This window comes from Helianthus annuus, chromosome 2, assembly GCF_002127325.2.
Source record: "Helianthus annuus cultivar XRQ/B chromosome 2, HanXRQr2.0-SUNRISE, whole genome shotgun sequence".
NCBI classification, from domain to species: domain Eukaryota; kingdom Viridiplantae; phylum Streptophyta; class Magnoliopsida; order Asterales; family Asteraceae; genus Helianthus; species Helianthus annuus.
In genome coordinates this window covers 60,461,015-60,480,634 of record NC_035434.2, presented here as the reverse complement: position 1 = coordinate 60,480,634, position 19,620 = coordinate 60,461,015, and positions in this window count along the sequence as shown.

The window sequence follows — 19,620 nt, the reverse complement described above, 5'->3', positions numbered from 1 at the left end:
GCTCTGGTGAGATGAGTAAAAGTTGGAATAAGTTGCCAAGGTTCGGGTTTCACCCCTGGCTTAGTAATTTCTTCCTTGTTTTAGTAAAATTTGAGGAGATTATTCATCAAAATATGGATTTCACTCCTGATTTGGTATAATTCTCCTCGTTCGTCATCAAAAATAATGAGAAAATCATTGATAAATTAATAAAATCGGTATTGACCAAACAATTTAGTCAGGAGTTTGCGGCTTTCACACCTAATCTCGACTAAATCGCTTGACTCTGTTTGAAAATTCGAGTGCAGTGATAGCGAAGAATATTAGAATATAGCATATAAGCTTGGTCTGTTGGTTCCTAACTATAGTCTAGGTCTCTAAGACAGCGACCCGGACTAGGTCGTGTCTAGCCTAATTCCCTATAGTTATGGCTCTGATACCAATCTGTCACACCCCAACCGATGACGGAATCATCGGGGCATGGCACTGAGCGAAACAGATTGTCCAGAAGTTTCCATAACAATTATCATCGCTATTCAGTTTAAATAACACGTCCCATACCGTGTCCCAAATAACAAACAAATTATTACAGATAACAACCAGTCAAATATTCTGTTCCGACAACTCAGATTTAAATAAGACAAATAAATATTGTTCAAATGCTCCTAAAGACCCAACCTGATAAGATCTACATACAACTATGCTCTAGTTGCTTTTTCCTAACAGACAACTATTTGTTGGGGGCCTCTAGAGCTTTATTCTAGCCTCGCTTTCCTAGCAAGCAAACATCTTAAACACCTATCACATACGTTAAAATAAAGTCAATACATATAATGTAAAGGTGAGCATACAAGTTTGATAATAGCATAATAGAGTTCGAATAGTTTATGCATAACCAGCACGTACACAGAGGAAAACGAAGCATGTTAATTATCGACATGGATCTATCGATACCAATGACTGCGGGTTGACTGTCCGAGACAGTTCGCAATACATGATTACCACCGTAATCCATGCAAGTAATTGTCCTTAACAACCCTCGTGTGAACGGGTGCTGAGTCCAAACTATAGTACTACGTCGTTAAGGCAGGTAGACAACATTCCACGTGTAAACACAATCAACAAGCATTCATTTAGTCACGTAATACATGCATATTAGTTAGCGTTCAAATAACTTGAGTAGTGTGATCGATTGTGTTTTGATATAAGTAACGTATGTAACACCCAAAATTGCTGAAAGCAAAAAGGGATCGAGTATACTCACAGCGATTGATTGATGGATTGAAGGGAGCGCTTGAGAGTAGGGTTAGCCTGAACAGTTCGATAGCATAACGATGAATACACGAAAAATGGAAACAAGTGTAAGTGGGTCGAATAGCCTGGTCAATCGAACAGCAGGTTCGATCGAACGGGTTGTTTGTTCGGCTGGACAGTCCGTTCGGACAGTCTGTTCGATCGGCCGGTAGGCTCGATCGGCTTGACTGTTCGAGTGGATTGTTTCTTCCTTTGAGTAGGATGTGTTCGTATATGATGGTTTGACCTTTTGAAATTTTCGTCGTAGTATTTGAGAACACTGAAGTGTTCTTACCTTTCAGGTCGATCGATCGAACGGTCTGTTCGATCGGCCGGCTTAACCGATCGGTTAGGAACTTCAGTAGTAGTCCTCAGCAGGATGTCACTCGATCGAACAACATGCTCGATCGAACAGCATGCTCGATCGGGTGGCATTCCAATACGTCGAACGAATTGAAAAATCGATTAAGTGTTGAAGCATAGTATCTCATGATCCGATGAGTAATGTTATCAAACAGCTCGTTCGATCGAACATCACCTCGTTCAATACTACACTCCATAGAATTTGTCAAAATGTGAGGCCATATGCTAGCCGATCGGCTAGCATGGTCGATCGGCTGACATGTCCGATCGGTTGGGCTGTTCGTTCGGACAGCCTAACCGTTCGGTCAGCACCCTGACCTGGTCGGCCTGTTCGTCTAACACTTGGCTGTTTTGATTATTTGACGTTATATTGAGGTAGTTTGACAACGAGCTAAACCATGGAACTTTCATTCTTACTTGTTTCTCCTGCTCGGACAGGAATCACCCAAGTCCTGCCAGTGAACTGTTCGGAACGGTTAGCTCAACGTTTACCCGAAATCGGTGAACCTCGTTGATAGAATCCGAATCTTGAACCACTCATCCACTAGAATGTTTGGTGAGTTGACTCAAGCTCCGTTTCTACCGGTTTGAAGGCATTGAGTGTAAAAGAGTTGAAAGAAAGTTGGAAATCCTTCTTTCAATCCTTTACATCATGTAAATGTTTAGATCCATGATAGATCTTAGCTTGTTTATGTGGAAATCGGTTAGATCCGAGCTATTCATGGTAGATTAAGGCCAAAACATGATGTTCTTGAAGAACACCATGATGACATCATCCTAGAATGCTTAGATCTTGATGATTTCACGGTTAGAAATCAAGATTTGAAAGATAGAAAGGTGTAGGAGCATGTTTTGATCAAGAAAGTACAAGATTTAGGATGAAAACTTACCGAAATTGGAAGAAATCTGAGAAAAGAAGGGGAGCACGAGCTGGTCGGTCAGAGAGTTTCCAAAAGTGGAAAGAATGACAATGACAGCCCTATTTATAGGCTCCAAAAGAGGAAAGGGCTGGCCGATCGGCCAGGCATCCCGATCGGACAGCCTGCTCGATCGGACAGTTCGTCCGATCGGCTGGACTGTTCGATCGGCTGACAGCCTGATCGATCACAGCCTGGTTCGAGTGTTCGGTGCGACGATTTTCGATATTTCGATTTCGATTGAGGACGATACGAGTACGAGAGAGTTTCCTATTCAAATTACTTTCAGTACCAATCACTATATCTAACATACAATCATCTATATTTCACCCTATCCTTACGTTACCATTCGTCATAATTTGATTTCAATTTCATTCGATTCGAGTTTCGATTGGTTCGATTGATCACCACACAAAACATAAAGTAACATGCACAGGTAACACATAAGGCACACACACACGTATAACAACAACCAAAGTTCGCGTAATTTCGAGATTCGAGTTCGATGATGGTTAGATCGGTTTGATTACTGATTAGTTAACTTTATCGCATTGTTACTTCCTACTATTCACAGTCGTAAACCGGTTCGCGTCGATAAAACATTCGATTCCTTCGATTCATTTGATAAATAACACTTACTCCACATAATACAAACAATAAAAACATAAAATAGACTAATTATAGTCAAAGAAGTCAAAGTTGACTTGGAATTTGACTTTGACTTTGACATTCGAAAACACGGGGTGTTACATTACTGCTAGCAACCCCACTACGGTTAGACAGGCCATTGAGCTATCCGCTACCTTGACCGAATCTCAGATCAGGAAAGGTAAACTTTTCCGAAAGGGTGATAAGAAACCAACCGATGAATCAAAACCATAGGATGAGCAGACTGAATCCTCCAAGAAGTCCAAGAAGTGAAAGGCTTCTCAGAACTTCGCCATGGTCGCTCACAATGATCAAGCTGTCCCCAACCAACCAGCTCAACCCCCTGCTAGGAAGCCATACAACGGAACTGTACCCCTGTGCAACCAATGTAACCTTCATCATCATGCCAGTGTGAAGTGCCGCAAATGCCTAATTTGTGGACTTATAGGTCATACAGCGAGGGTTGGTCGAGCTGCAGCTGCACCAAATCAAGCTGACAATAATCCTGCTCAAGCTCGTTTTCCACTGGGGTCTTGCTACAACTGTGGCGAGATGGGCCATTTCCGAAAGAATTGCCCAAACTTGCTAATGCATATCCAGCACAGGATGAGCATCTGACCGACTGGAAGACAACGCTGTTTAGAAATAATCAAGCCTTATGTATTATTTTCTTTTGTTGTCATGGTCTATGAAACAGTTGTTGTTGTTGTTGTTGTTGTTTATAAATAAATTTTTTATTTACATTGCAATGTACAAATGTGGTTGCATGTATAAACAACAAATCCCCTATGATACCAACAACCAAGGAACCGTCTTCCTTGTAGAACAAACCACTCCCAAAATTCTTCCATCTTATAATTTCTTGCGATTTTCACGAAAATCCTAAATACCCGTTTCTTCCAAGGAAACGAAGTACAAGGCGCAAGTTACAACTCTGGACGAATACCCAAAGTACCACTATAAATCCTTAATAGGGTACCTAGGGGTACTTCCGTAAGTCCTTAATTGGATTCCATGTGTACCTTAATTCGAATGTTACGATTCCTTGTAATCGAAAATCGAATTTTCTTTTTAAGATCATCCTATCTTTACAGATAGATTCTTGAGGACGTTGAAGTCCATCGACTGGGTTCCTGGTATACCTTGAATACCCATGTTCAAATCGACAACAAGTTAATAGCAATTAATAACAAACTGATAACAAATTAAAAACCAAGAAAAACAATTATGTGCTTACGTGTTGACCTAATCAAAGTTATCTCGAGCTTGTTCAAATTCTATCCCCTTCACATTATAAAACAAACTGTGATTACTATGCAAGGAATTACGTAATTATGGATGCATACATGTTTATGGAATTTAGTGTGTGACAACCCTCATATTTACAGGTATCCGTACAATTAATTAATATTTAATCTGTGATTAATGACTCTACTAAATTACAACTGTGATTAAAATGCTTTCTGTTTTCTGATACATACATACATATGCATAACATTTATTACTGTCACTCCATTTATTACACACAAACATTAGTGACAAACTTGATGCACAAAGCACAATTAGCACACTAAACGGATAACCCAGAGACATGCTGACAATGCCAGCACCTAGACAGACAATGTTTTGAGGCCAATATGAGCCAGAGATAGAATACTACACTAGTAGGGAGTGTAGGGAGGTGAGGACCATAAAACTGTGTCAGTAGGTGATAGTTATAGTACCCGGAAGTGCCTAAAACATACTTTAAGTGCAGAATTCTGCACTAAATAACCAAAATTCAGCATTTAATAATGCTAGTAAAGTGCAAAAACTTGGCAAAATAGTCCTAGATACTTTCCAAAGTGTTGTGAATTTAATGTGTCACTAAAAGTAATATAAAAGACACTTTATAGATTAATTTAGCACTTTAACGGATCAACACCCAACCGAACAACTGGAATTTACCCAGAACACAAAAATATTGCCAAACCCACTGTTTTTACTTTTCTGAGCCAGTTAGGGTCCCCGAACACCCTAACACACTTTATATTATAACACACACCTTAACCCACTAACTAAACAATTTAAATCTAACTAGATTATAACCATAACAAGAAACCAACCCCATACCCCCCCCCCTGGGCGACGGTCACATAGGGGTGACCCACCCTTTGATTTTCTTGATTATAAAAATAGATTATGTTGGGTGATTAGAGGCATAAAATGCAATGGTTAAAGGTGTAACTTGGTTAACATAAAGGCACAAGAGTTCATCATCTTCTCTCATTCACAACACACTTACAAACTTAGCTCTCTATCCCTCTCTTCTCTTTGGATCGGCCGCCACCACCACACCACCATACCACCAGCTTCAAGTCTTTTTCAAGCAATCCATACATATCCAAGGGTGCTAGAGACCGAACAAGTAAGCTTGGTGTACTCGGAAGCTCAAGGACCGCTCTTGTTTTCTTTTATCCATCACTTTTTCGCCTTGTTTCTCCCCTAGCCTTGTGCTAGTAGTAAGTGCCTTAGATCTTCAGCTTGTTCATATTTTTGGTGGTTAATAGTGAAAAGGATGATGAAAAATTAAGAAACTCTAAGAACATAATCAAAGTCTTGAAGTATAAACTAACTAGTGATGAAGTAGTGATAAAATAAAGATAAAATCATGTTGTTCTTACGTTGTTATGCTTGTTGAATGTTGTATGTTAGTAAAAATATTATGGTTCATCATATAGACTTGCTAGATCATGTTTAAAGACATGAACTAGCAAGATGTGAAGGTTAAAAATGTTGTGGATGATGAAATCATCCACACATAAGCTATGAACTTGATTACATACATGTTTCTTGAAAAATAAAGAATCAAAATGGGTTGTAAACTTGTAGATCTAAAGATCTATGAGTGGTTTTTCGAAAGAACCAAGTGAAAAATATTAGTTTTGTTAAAACTTGGATCTTGTATGAACTAAACACATTTTTAGTAAGTAAACAAGTGTATAAACACTTGTGTAAAAAGGAAATTTCACAAAGAAATATTTTTGGAAATCATGACTAGAAGTTGTAAATGTTCAAATCCTTTAAAAATAAAGTTTTTAAGAAACTAATCACATTTTTAAAGGTAACAAGACTTACTAATTATGCTAGTAAGTTACTACTTGCTTTTATAAATACTTCAAGTTCATAAGCTTATGATTTATGCTTATTTTTTAGATTGATGATTAGAAATTGTACATTGACGGATGATGATTGATTGAATGGTTACAAATATACTTTTAACTTGGTTTTCAAAATAAACTTTGCCATGATTTTTATTACAAAAATACCAAGTACCGGAGGTGGATTTTTCGTAAATAAAATTTGATAAATATATATTAGAATATATATATATTTTATAATAAAACGCTTGTGTGATTGTTTGTTATTCTGTGCACTAGATATATTATTTTTAGGGTAAAAATAACATAACTTGAAAATACCATGAAATTACGACTCCAAAATAATACCAACGTTCTCACAAAATAAATATTTAATTTACACATGTATTGTTGCTTTATGACACGCTAAAACGTAACTTATGTATATTTCGGAAAATACTCTCATACGTATATTTTGATAAAGTATTATTTTGGAAAATGTATGAGGTAAAATATAATATTTTTGAGAAAAATATATATATTTTGGAATTAAAATGTTTTAGACAAGTGATTAAAATATATTTTCTAAGTGGGACTTAAAATATAATTTTTCGGAATTATAAAGCGTACATGTATAAATACCCCCATCCTTGGGAAGGAAATACACTTATAAAATAATTAAGAAGTGTGAATACGAAATAGTTGCCTAACTATTTTTCCAAAAACACTAAACCCTAAGCCAACGCACGGCCCATTCGTCTAATAGACATTAGTACGTGTAGGTCGTCACACAGCGGATCGAGTTTGAGATTGACGTTTCAGGAGACGCACTTCTGTGAGTTCATGTCCCCCTTTTCTCTTTACTGTTTTCAGTTTTATACTTCGAGGGTGAAATACATGCGACAATTATTACAAACATTTATTACATGGTATGGTTAGCGTAGGGAGGGTTTATACTACTAGATCATGTGAGGGGTGGGTACAACACTTGAGGCCATTAATCCTCGTTGTTAGGACCGAGGGACACAAGAGTGATAGATCTATTTGGGTGTAGCGAGCCCACACCCGTGAAGCCGGGGCGGCCCATAGAGGTGACTGTGTCTTCCAGCCAAAGCCCGGTAACAAATTTGCTAGGTTTGAGTTTCCCTGCACTTTCTCACACATACCAGTGGCTTTGCAACCCATTGGTGATCTCTTTTTCCTTATTGCTGCATACCAGGGACTTTTATACATACTTTAAAGGTTTATACATACTCACTTTTACATGAACTCGCTCAACTTTTTGTTGATTTTTCAAACTACATGTATTTCAGGAAATTAGTGGATCTGGCAAGGTATGCAATCACGTTAAGCTGCGTAGGGAATAATGATGTCATCCGAGTTTAGGAAGTGTGACCCTTGCCTGGACGGGTTACAAGTCTTAAACTGTGTTTTTATTTCAAGTCTTTTGTCGTGTCGTATGAACAAGTTTTTAATTATGTCATGGTTGTAATTCGTTTCATGTGTCGACTTTTAAAACAATGTTGTCATGGTAACTTTTAAAACTAAATGAATGGATGAACATCATGTGTTTATTTTCATATAGCATGGTTATGATAATTGCTATGGTATTAAGAAGTCACACCAAATAAACCCACGCTTCCGCAAAAGCCAGGGTGTGACATAGTGCACAGAAATCACAGCAAGTTTTGTCATGTGTCTGGAGTTAACTCTGTTCATTTCCATTTCTGATGAAGCACCTGTTGAGGAAAAATGAACTAGTTATTCATTTTTCACTTCTGAAAGAATATCCGTTGAGGAAAATGAATATCCTTTTAATTTTTCCTTCATTTCCATTTCTGAAGAATACCCGTTGAGGAAAATGACTTAATCCGTTCATTTTCGTTTCTGAAGAATATCCGTTGAGGGAAATGAATATCCTTTTGATTATGCCTTCATTTCCATTTCTGATGAAGAACCCGTTGAGAAAAAGAATCGTCCATATTTTCGCTTCTGAAGAATATCTTTCGAGGGAAATGAATATCCTTTCGACACCTGACAAAGAACCCATTGGAGAAAGTGAATCGTCCATTCATTTTCACTTCGAAGTATATCTACTGGGGAATGACAGGGTTATGCCTTGCATAAAAATCTTTGATGGGTTACTCTACGCAAATAGATGACACCCTAGATTCCATGCAAGACAATTATTTAACACAGCATCACAGACAGACTCATACGAATAAATTTCGGGACGAAATTTCCTAAAGTAGGGGAGACTGTGACATTTGTGCCTCTGCGACCATCGAACAAATACCAAATCAATGAAATATCGTGTTTCATACTTGGGATTTGTATAAATATGTGTATCATTTGCACATATCAATTCTTGTTCGATTTCGAGCTTTAAATCGCTTTTTGAAAGGTTATACACGAACTGATGCGTAAACGTAATCAGTTTAATGCAACAAACACTCCAGAATAGTGACATAGTCTTAACATACCTTAAATAACCTTTACATAACTTAGAAATAAGTTTTGGAGGGTTTGGTGTGTCGAAATCAAGTTTATTCGATCGTAGGGACTATTTGCGTCAAACTGCAAAAGTATACCGAATCGAATGGTAACGAACATTATGGAACTTTATTATAAGTTAAATATGCCCTAAATATCCTTTACATAGCTTAGAAATAGGCTTTGAGGTGTTTGGTGTGCAAAAATAAACTTTTGGGGCAAACAGGGACTAAAAGCGTCAAAAAGTGCATAAGTTTGCATTTTCGCGCATATCTTACGTTCTGAATATATCCGAACATCCAAAAACTTATGTAATCATTAAAATATTTTATTTTAGTGATTGGCATGATAAAATTCCATTTGTCGCGTAATTTGGATCGTTTTTCGCATCCATTCGTGTTTCGTCGTAATTAACCGAACAACGCAACCGTACAACCAAACGAACCGACATCCGAGATATTTTTTTTGTTCACATTTCATGTTCCCTATACTTTAACTTCATTTTAGAGCCTTGAAATGGGGTTAACGGGGCTTAAACGTGCCAAAAACTGAGTTTATAGCATGCAGTGACCGAAATTGTCATTTCTTGAAACTTAGCTCTCGTGGGCCGCGTAAGATAGAGCCTCATCTTACGCGGGGCGCGACTTCTTGCCAGACAGAAACAATGAATCTGGTCTTGCAGCTGATTTCAGACAATTTTCCCATGGTTTTCTTCATACCATGGGCTTGTTTTGCACACCCATAGTATTATAATTCAGTGGGCACACATGGAGGGCCAAGATTGAAGCTCGTTTATCGAGGAACGATCCTAACGGTGGTCCGAAATCTATAAATACCCACTTCCATTCATTCCAATCCTCACACCTTGATCTGAATCTTCTCTAAGTTGAAGCACAAAACCTTCATACCTGAGAATTTTTAGATCAAATCTTCATCGCTTGGACCTCTTGTAAGTTTCCTTCGTGGTTTTATGTGTTTTTAAGCGTGAAAGTCAAACAATGTTTGACTTCCTGCTTTGACCGGTCAATGGTCAACACGAAGTTCGCTTGAACTTCACAACGTGAGCGTAATCACGATAGTTATAGTCCCTTGTGACTATACCTACTGATTACCACTTTAATTAGGTGTAGTGACGAGTCATAGTTTCGGTCAAAATGTGAATTTATGCGTATTTTGCAACCAAACTATTTTTGGGTATCAAAACCCTTTGTTTTGATATCAAACTTGTTTTCTAAATTCGTTAAACATGTTTTAACATGTTTAACTCGTCACTCTTAGTTTAGTGCTTATATAGGGTCGTAAGATAAGCGGTCTAAACAACCGCTTAGACTTTCGAACCCGACCCGTTTGGTCGATCATTAGGATCCGACCAAGCATGTTTAGTGACCATAGTTGTATAGGGAATAACCTTCCGAGGTTATACCTTATGGTCACTTCGTTTAGTTAGTTGTATGATAGGTAGTTTATATGCCTTGGGAAAATGACCAAAATGCCCTTTTTACGCATAAATTCATTTTAAGCATATGTAACCTAAATTTTTACATCTAAACTGATTAGGTAACATTATTAGACATGTTAAGGTATATAATACTTGTCATAGGACTAGTTAGGCGGTCCGAACGCGTTTTACGCGAACGACGCGTTAAGTAGCGTAAGCTACCTTAACGAATCGTAATGGGTCGTAAGCACTTAGGATAAGTTTTGATTTAGAATGTAGGCTTTGTTAAACAGGCTTTGTTAAACCATATTACATGAGTTTCCTATACTTATTTGGTTTACGAAACCTTATTCTATCCGATCTTCCGATTTAGGTTCGGTCTATTAACATAGTTACCTATATTAGGTGCCGATTGATTTCCGTGATCCCTCTAGCTTTGCTTGGCTGTTATTCAAGACTTCTAATATAACAACTCTAAACCGACACCCTCATAATATTTTCCGACACCCTAAGAATATTTAAAATATCCCAATATGTCCCTAAAAACACCCCATACGTGAAAACGGACCAAGAATACTCTAAATATTATTAAAAATAATAAAAATCAAGTTTTTGTGTTTGACGCGGGATGTGTAGCCCTATGGCTACCCTTTCGCGGGCCGCGACAACTTAAAGGTACGGCAAACCCCGGTGTTGACACGTGTCATAACGCGTAGTGAACTTAGTCGATGACCCGGATCACCTAAACCCTACCTGGGCTACTACGCGTGCCGCGTAATCCCTGGTCTTATTTTACACGGGCCCCGACAAAGTCAAGATCAGGCCCTATATAAAGGAGGCCTCGGTTCTTCAATCGACTCGCTCAATTTCTTTTCTTAATCTCGAATTTTCACATAGTAGAAGCTATACTCGGGTCTAATACCCCCTAAATAGCGAGGTTCTGCTTCGTTGTAAGTATCATAACCCCTGGATACGTATTAGATACTCTACCCGATTGATTTAGGGTTCCGTAACGGCTGTCGTGGTTCTGCCCGACGTAGTCGTTGGAGTGCCGTCTCGGGGAGGGTATTGCTAATGTTAAAATGGGTTGTTATATTAACACGCGTGCATTTGTGTAATTTATAGATTGTCTCCAGGAAACCCTAAAGGATAATCTAAGACAGCAATGTGAGTAATCCTCTTTTTGTGTAAACTTTTTTGTGAGTAATCTCTTTTTTGCAAATTGTTTTTACAAAACCTCACACAATTAATTATATATTAAACAGTTATTGAGTATTTGTAAGGATACAATTATCGTCGGTATGTTGGGGTTTTGTATACAAAATTTGTTACCACCTGGTCAAGGAGTAAAATTTCACAAGTCAGGTTTGCCAGTACCGTGGGTGGTAATTGATATGACTTGGAAACAAATGTAATTGCGAGACCGCCCTCAATACTTTACAATGGTTTTTATTAAAACTTGATTGAACTGGGATTCACTCACCAGTATTTCCCACTGACAAAATGTTTTTAAAACGCGTTTCAGGTAACAAAATGTGAAAGCCAAATAGAAGCCAGCTGGACAGCACTGAAGGCTTGGAAAAGTGACAATAAAGTTACCTAAAATGGATAGATGTTTTTATTAAATAAAAATAGGATTTATTCCTATGAAAATGTGTGTACTGAAAACTTGGGTTTTACCCATGTGTTTAATATTATGAAAGTGTGGTATTTTACTCTGATAAAATATTTCCTAACTACGGTCCTGATGTAAATTCGGCTGCCAAATTAGACTAAAACAGGATACCACCAAAACTGGCCGCGGCCGCCCGTTCCCGGGGTTGTAATAGGGGGACGGGGGTTGCGACAGAAGGTGGTATCAGAGCTAAGCCACTGATTCAGCCACAGAAGTGTTCTGTTGACTCCAAAATTCAAAGTGTTAGGAAATAAATTACGGGAATACGTGCATAATTGTATTTTATTGTTATGTGTTATTTGACTATTTGTTAGTTTTCAGTATGAGCGACCAAGGACCATCTGACGCGTACCGTCAATTGTCTGGTTCGCCTAGAAGCGAAGGTGCCTCTTCTCAGCCTACCCTCTCGGGGTATTCTACTGATACGGAAGAAGGAATATTCGTATTTAAGGCTCAATCTGAAGAGGCATTTCCTCAGAAAAAGAGGGGATGGTTCAGTAGGGGAGCACATGAGCGCAGAAAGCGTATGAAAATGTTACAAGACCAGAGAGCACTAGCCGCAGCTAAAAGAAAAACCGATGCTTATGCCTAGGATATGTTTAATAGGGGTATAGCCAATATCCACATCTTAGCAACCACTGCAGCTGACCCGAACCTGGAGCAAATGTTAGCACCCCAACCACAACCACCAATTCCTGACCAACCGATGGAGATAGAAAACCCTGAAAATCAAGTAGAAATGCATGATTTTAACCCGGAAGAAATACCTAGGGTACCCGCACCAAATCCCTTAGACCCAAATTACGACCCATGGTGGGACGACAATAGGGACTATGTGCAACGTTACCCGATACACGAAGACATGCCCATGCCGAACCTAGGAGCCTACCCAGGGTTAGATCCTCTAGATCCCTGTTACGATAATGATGTATTCATTAGGGAGATTCTGGAAAATCCTTACCCATACCAGGCCCCATACCAGGAACCCGCACCCCAGATTCCGAACCCAGTCCTAGAACCTGCACCCCTAATGAGTGCAGAAAACGTACAAGAACTTAGGACATTTGGTGAGGAAATTTAGAAAATAGTGAAAAGATGAGACAAGTGGGAGAGCGACTCGTCTGGAAGTACGACGAGCGCAATATGGATTTCTGGATGAACACATATCCGTAGAAATGATGGTGGAGAAGGTTATAATAATAATAATAATAATAATAATAATAATAATAATATAATATATGTGTGTATGTGTATGAAAAAAAAACTACGGATGCCTATTACTAGTAGTGTAACTTTAAATTTCAGTCGGCATTGTAATTTTAATTTCAGTACTGGTGTGTAATAGATGCATATTAAATGAATAGAGTAAAGTCGCAATGATCGACGCTTTTGACCAAAGTGTGTGCCATGTGATTGGCTATATTCAAATATTATTTTATGATATTAATTTGTGGTAAATGTTTAAAATTCAGATGGACAACGAAGTGAACCAGGAAAACCAGAGTGATAACCACCCAAATAACGATAATCTGAATAATGAGAATCCAAACAACAATAACAATGGAAACCAAGTGGATGATAGTGCTATCCAACACATAGTGGCACAAGGAATCATAGATGCGATGCCATTTATTATCCAAAATGTTAAGCAAGCAGAAAATAAAAGTAAGCATAGCAGTAAGCGACCAACTGAACCTGAACACAGTGTCAACAATGGACCTGTACTTCAAGTGCCCATTCCTAAAAGAAGAAGAAGCATGCCTTATGGTTGTTCTTATAAAGAATTCTGGTCCTGCAAACCAATAGAATTCTCGGGCAATGAAGGACCCATTGCAGCTCTACGCTGGATAGAAAAGACCGAAGCTATTTTAAAAATAAGCAAATGTGCTGAAGAAGACAAGATAATGTTTGCTTCTAATCTGTTTAAGAACTCAGTCTTAGAATGGTGGAACACTATCCTCCAGTCAAGAGGAAGTGATAGGGTATATAACATGTAATGGGAGGAGTTTAAAAATATGGTAGAAAGGAAATTCTGCCCTCCCAATGAAAAGGAACAGATAGCGAATAAGTTTCTGAACCTTAGGATGACCGGAGTAGATATTAAGGGTTATACTACCACATTCTTTGAATATGCTAGAATAGTGCCAACCCTTGCATCACCTGAACCGGTATTAATCTCCCGATACATTTGGGGATTAATTGGAGAAATTAGACATATAGTCAAGGTAGCTAGACCTCAAACCATAGAAGAAGCTATAGAACTAGCAAATACCTTGACAGATGAATTAATCCGTACTAGAGAAGAAAACCAGAGGAGAAACCTAACACAGAGGCTTATTCAAGAATTCCGTTATGGAAATCCCAACCGTAGGAACATAAGTTCTACTTCTGCACCATACTGCAAAGCCTGCAGAAAGAAGCATTCAGGAGGATGCTCCACTCACTGCAATTTCTGCAAGGCATCAGGACACAAGGAAGAAGATTGCAAGAGGAAATCTAGTAATGGACTGTGCTTCAACTGTGGAGAAAAAGGCCACATCAAGCCAAATTGTCCGAAATTGGCTCCAGCTGCGAACAACAAGAACACTAAAAATGCTGGAGCATTTGTTCTAACTGTAGATGAAGCCAAGATGATTCCGGATGTCATAGCTGGTACATTTTTAGTTAATGATATTTTTGCTAAAGTATTATTTGACTCTGGTGCAAACCAAAGTTTTATCAATACTTCGTTTTGCAAACTTCTAAATCAATCATTAACTAAACTACCACAAGAATGTCTAGTAGAGACAGCAAACGGAGAGACCGTTAGGATTTCCGAAATCTTGAAGGGAGTAAGAATAGAAATTTTAAATCAAAAATTTATTGCAAACCTTTACCCAATGAATCTGGCAGGATTTGACATTGTATTAGGAATGGATTGGTTAACAACCAATAAAGCAAGTATTTTATGTGATCAAAAGTCAATTCAAGTAAATTCACCAAGAGGTGAAAAGATCACAATTAAAGGTGATAAACCATCTAGATCTACAAAATTCATCTCTGTGATGAAAACTGCAAGTTATATAAGGAAAGGATCTATAGTGTATTTGATTTCCATAATCACTAACACTAAAGAAAAAGAACTAAAAGACATTCCAGTAGTGTCTCAGTTTTAAGATGTCTTTCCAGAAGAATTGCCAGGGCTACCACCAGATAGGGAAGTCGAATTCAGAATCTATCTACTACCAGGAACGGCACCGATTACCAAAGCACCTTATCGTTTGGCACCCGCCGAAATGCAGGAACTGAAGAAACAGTTAGTCGAATTGTTGGAGAAAGGATTCATACAGCCAAGCTCATTGCCATGGGGAGCACCGATACTGTTCGTCAAAAAGAAGGACGGATCAATGCGTATGTGCATTGACTACCGTGAATTGAACAAGGTCACGATTAAGAATCGATACCCATTACCAAGAATCGATGATTTGTTCGATCAACTTCAAGGAGCTCGATTTTTCTCTAAAATCGATTTAAGATCAGGATATCATCAATTAAAGGTACAGGAAGAGGACATTCCTAAAACCGCATTCAGAACAAGGTATGGTCATTATGAATTTACTGTCATGCCATTTGGTTTAACCAATGCCCCAGCTGTATTTATGGACATGATGAACCGAATATGTAAGCCATATTTGGATAAATTCATAATTGTTTTTATTGATGATATTCTCATTTACTCTAAAAGTAAAGAGGATCATGCAAAGCATTTGCAAGCACTTTTAAGTCTATTAAGAAAAGAAAAGCTTTATGCGAAGTTTTCAAAGTGCGAGTTTTGGTTAGAACAGGTACAGTTTCTTGGACACTTAGTCAACCATGAAGGAATTCATATGGATCCAACAAAGATCGAGGTGATTACCTAATGGAAAACCCCTGAATCGCCAACCGAAGTTAGAAGTATCTTAGGATTGGCTGGTGATTATAGAAGATTTATTCAAGATTTTTCAAGAATAGCCATTCCCTTAACCAAGTTAACCTGTAAATCCATTAAGTTTGAATGGGGACCAAAACAGGAAGAAGCTTTTAGAATCCTTAAGCAAAGATTAACTCATGCACCCATATTAACGTTACCAGAAGGAACTGAAGACTTTGTAGTCTATTGTGATGCTTCTAAATTAGGTTATGGATGTGTATTAATGCAACGTCAAAAGGTTATAGCTTACGCATCTAGACAACTTAAGAATCATGAAGAGAATTATTCAACCCATGATCTAGAATTAGGAGCCATAATTTTTGCCCTTAAGATTTGGAGACATTATCTTTATGGTAGTAAGTTTACCATATTCACAGATCATAAAAGTTTAAGGTATGTTTTCGGGCAAAAAGAACTGAATATGAGACAAAGACGCTGGATGGAGATTCTTAGTGATTATGATTGTAATTTCCAGTATCATGCAGGGAAAGCCAATGTAGTGGCTGATGCTTTAAGCCGAAAGTATCACGAAAAGGCAAAAAGGGTACGTTCTCTTAAATTAAATCTACAATTAGATTTAAATGATCAAATTAGAAAAGTACAAGAATCAGTAATCAAGGATGATACTGAAAAATTAAAAGGAATGATTAAGGAATTAGAACAAGGAACAGATGGAATTTGGAGATTCCATAAAAAGAGAATATGGATACCTAAATTAGGAAACCTACGTCATCGTATATTAGAAGAAGCCCATAAGTCCAAGTATACGATGCATCCAGGAAGTGATAAGATGTACCAGGATTTAAGGAAAAATTTCTGGTGGATAGGAATGAAGAAAGATATAGCAGCTTATGTTTCCAAATGTTTAACTTGTTCCCAAGTTAAAGCTGAACACCAGAAACCCTCAGGATTGCTGCAACAACTGGAGATGCCAGTTTGGAAATGGGAATTGATAACAATGGATTTTGTTACCAAATTACCCAAAACAAGGAAAAGTAATGATACAATCTGGGTGATTGTAGATAGGCTAACTAAATCAGCTCATTTCCTACCAATGAAAGAAACTTTCAGCATGGAACAATTAGCCAAATTATATGTAAATGAAATAGTTTCATTACATGGAATTCCTTTATCAATTGTTTCTGATAGGGATAGCCGTTTTACCTCTCATTTTTAGGCAAGTTTCCAAAAAGCAATGGGAACCAAGCTAAATCTAAGCACTGCTTATCACCCTCAAACGGACGGACAAAGCGAAAGGACAATTCAGACAATGGAAGATATGCTTAGAGCTTGTGTAATTGATTTCAGAGGTAATTGGGACGATCACTTACCGTTAATAGAATTTTCTTATAATAACAGTTATCACACAAGTATCAATGCTGCACCATTCGAAGCACTTTATGGACGAAAGTTCAGAACCCCAGTCTGTTGGGCAGAAATTGGGGAAAAGCAACTATCTGGACCTGAGATAATACAAGAAACAACCGACAAAATCGTTCAAGTTAAGGAACGACTGAAAGCAGCACGTGATCGACAGAAGAGCTACGCTGATAACAGACGTAAGCCGTTAGAATTCCAGGTAGGTGACAAAGTATTGTTAAAAGTCTTTCCTTGGAAAGGAATGGTAAGATTCATCAAGCGGGGAAAGCTAAGTCCCAGGTATGTTGGACCTTTTGAGATTATTAGAAGAATAGGACATGTAGCTATCAGCTACAACTGCCAGAGGAAATGGCAGGAATACATGATGTATTTCATATATCTAATCTCAAGAAATGTTTAGCTGATGAATCACTTATGGTACCTCTAAAGGATATAGAGGTAAATGAACAACTCAATTTTGTAGAAAGGCCTCTACAGATTGAAGACAGGAAGGTTAAGAATCTCAAGCACAAGAGATTAGTTCTAATCATAGTGAAGTGGGACTCCAAAAGAGGACTAGAGTATACATGGGAGCTTGAATTAGAAATGCAAAGGAAATATCCACACATGTTCCAGTAGACCTCGAGGATAAGCTCTAAAAACAAGGTGGGGAGGATATAACAACTCTAAACCGACACCCTCGTAATATTTTCCGACACCCTAAAAATATTTAAAATATCCTAATATGTCCCTAAAAACACTCCATACGTGAAAACGGACCCCGAATACTCCAAATATTATTAAAAATAATTAAAAATCAAGTTTTTGGGTTTGACGCGGGCCGCGTAGCCCTTTGGCTACCCTTACGCGAGTCGCGACAACTTAAAGGTCCGGCAAACCCCGGTGTTGACACGTGTCATAACGCGTGTTGAACCTAGTCGATGACCCGGATCACCTAAACCCTACCTGGGCTACTACGCGGGCCACGTAAGCCCTTGTCTTATTTTACGCGGGCCGCGACAAAGTCAAGATCAGGCCCTATATAAAGGAGGCCTCGGATCTTCAGTCGACTTGCTCAATTTCTCTTCTTAATCTCGAATTTTCACATAGTAGAAGCTATACTCGGGTCTAATACCCCCTAAATAGCGAGGTTCTGCTCCGTTGTAAGCATCAAAACCCCTGGATACGTATTAGATACTCTGCCCGATTGATCTAGGGTTCCGTAACGGCTGTCGTGGTTCTGCCCGACGTAGTCGTTGGAATGCCGTATCAGGGAGGGTATTGCTAATGTTAAAATGGGTTATTATACTAACACGCGTGCATTTGTGTAATTTATAGATTGTCACCAGGAAACCCTAAAGGATAATCTAAGACAACAATGTGAGTAATCCTCTTTTTGTGTAAACTTTTTTGTGAGTAATCTCTTTTTTGCAAATTGTTTTTACAAAACCTCACACAATTAATTATATATTAAACAGTTATTGAGTATTTGTAAGGATACAATTATCGTCGGTATGTTGGGGTTTTGTATACAAAATTTGTTACCACCTGGTCAAGGAGTAACATTTCCACAAGTTAGGTTTGACAATACCGTGGGTGGTAATTGGTATGACTTGGAAACAAATGTAATTGCGAGACCGCCCTTAATACGGTACAATGGTTTTTATTAAAACTTGATTGAACTAGGATTCACTCACCAGTATTTCCCACTGACAAAATGTTTTTAAAACGTGTTTCAGGTAACAAAATGTGAAAACTAAATAGAAGCCAGCTGGACAGCACTGAAGGCTTGGAAAAGTGGCAATAAAGTTACCTAAAATGGATAGATGTTTTTATTAAATAAAAATAGGATTTATTCCTATGAAAATGTGTGTACTGAAAACTTGGGTTTAACCCATGTGTTTAATATTATGAAAGTGTGGTATTTTACTCTAATAAAATATTTCCTAACTACGGTCCTGATGTAAATTCCGTTGCCAAATTAGACTAAAACAGGATACCACCGAAACTGGCCGCGGCCGCTCTTTCCCGGGGTTGTAATAGAGGGACGGGGGTTGCGACATCTAAGAATCCTCAAGTGAGTACATAGTCCCCTCTTTTACTGTTTTCAAACATTTTGGGTTGAAACACATGTGCCTACTTGTTACTTTCGTGCTTTTCATGCTTTTATATCATATACTTGCTATGTTCATTAGTAAGCATATAGTACATGATTTCATTACGTTTTGCTATGTATGTTCACTTAGCATGCTAGCACATTAATTTTCATATATTACATTTTGTTGCATATGTTCATCCAGCATATGGACACATTGTTTTACATTTTGAACCGTTTGGAACTATTTGATCCATGTGGGTTATTTGAACTGTTGAACCGTTTGGAACTG